The following is a 1,737-nucleotide window of genomic DNA, read 5'->3' as shown; positions in this document are numbered from 1 at the left end:
AAACATGGAATTAAACCATTAAATATTATTTTCAAACATTTTAAAAATGTGAAAATAATATATTTATTTTCTTATTTTCGTGACCAATTTGTAAATTTTTAAAATTACTATTTTGGTCCCTAAACTTTTCAAAGTTTATACTTTGGTTACCAAACTTTCAAAATCTTATAATTTGGTACTACACTAAATCCATTTGTAGAATAAATGTTTTTGGGAAAAATACAATTTAGGTCTTTAAACTTTTCCCAATTTTCTACTTTGATCCTCAAACTTTCAAAATTTACATTTTGGTTACTAGCTCACTTTTTGGGATGCTACAAATCTCCCCCTTAAGAAAATTCGTCCTCGAATTTTTACTGTACAAAGAGATGGGGTTTCGTTTATGCATATCCTCTTCATATTCCCATGTTGCTTCTTCAACTTTATGATTCCTCCATAACAGTTTAACTAACATAATCACTTTATTTCTTATCTGTTTCACTTCATGTGTTAAGATTTGCACCGATTCTTCCTCATAAATCAAGCCATTTTAAACTTCTATCTCGTCTGGTCCAACAATAAGAGAAAGATCATATATATATTTTTGAAGCATTGAAACATGGAAAACATTATGATTTTTTTGTGTGGGAAAGTTAATTGATATGACACTGGTCCCACTCTTTTAACAACCTCATAAGGTCCAATAAACCGGGGACTAAGTTTTCCTTTCTGACCAAAACGTAGCATTTTCTTCCAAGAAAAAACTTCCAGGAATATTTTATCTCCGACTTGAAATTCATTTTTTTAATATCAGCATACGACTTTTGTCTTTCGGATGTCACTTTGAGATTAGGTTAAATCTCCCAAACTTTCTCTTCTACATCTTGAATCAAATCCGGACCAACAACACTCCGATCTTTGAGTTCATACCAGTTCAACATACTTTTCTATAGAAAAATCAGACCGAACATGAATGACATGTGTTAACTTGGTCAATCGATCAACTATCACCCAAATCAAATCTCTTTTATTCGGAGTTAGAGGTAACCCCGTCACAAAGTTCATCGTCACATTCTCACTTTTCCGCTGGAGAATAGAGATTGGTTGCAATAATCCTGAATTAACTTGATGTTCAGCTTCAACTTGCTGACACGTCAAACATCTAAAAACAAACTCAATAATGTTTTTTTTCATAAACGACTACCAAAATGACTCTTTACATCCTGATACATTTTGTTCTCACCTTGATGTATAGTCAGTGGGCTATAATGTGGCCCAGAAAGAATATCTTTATTCAACTCATCATTATGAGGAATACAAATTCTTCCTTGATAAAATAGACACCCATTAGACTTGACCACAAAGTCTTTAGTCTCACCTATTTCACAAGTGAAATATTTTTTAAGCATCTCTATTCTTTTTTTTCTCTTTTTTTATGTTTTTTAGTTCTTATGCCTTCTGCAGAGACAACATGACCAAGAAAAACAACTTATGACAACCAAAACTCACACTTTGATAGTTTGGCATATAACTTTTTACCTTTAAGTATCTCGAGCACAGTACGAAGATAAGCATCATACTCTATTTTGTCTTCAAGTATACCAGAATATCCTCAATACAGACCACTTCAAATTAATCCAAGTAAAATTTGAAATACTCGATCAAAAGAATCCTCAATCTAGAAGTTCTTGCAATGGGTTCTTTATTCTCTTAACTCAATTGAAACCATTTGATACGAACCCATAGATACATAATCAA

Source organism: Hibiscus syriacus, unplaced genomic scaffold, assembly GCF_006381635.1.
Source record: "Hibiscus syriacus cultivar Baekdansim isolate YM2019G1 unplaced genomic scaffold, ASM638163v2 tig00002237_pilon, whole genome shotgun sequence".
Taxonomy (NCBI): Eukaryota; Viridiplantae; Streptophyta; class Magnoliopsida; order Malvales; family Malvaceae; genus Hibiscus; species Hibiscus syriacus.
The sequence above is the reverse complement of the archived record's forward strand: the minus strand, read 5'-3'. Positions refer to the sequence as shown.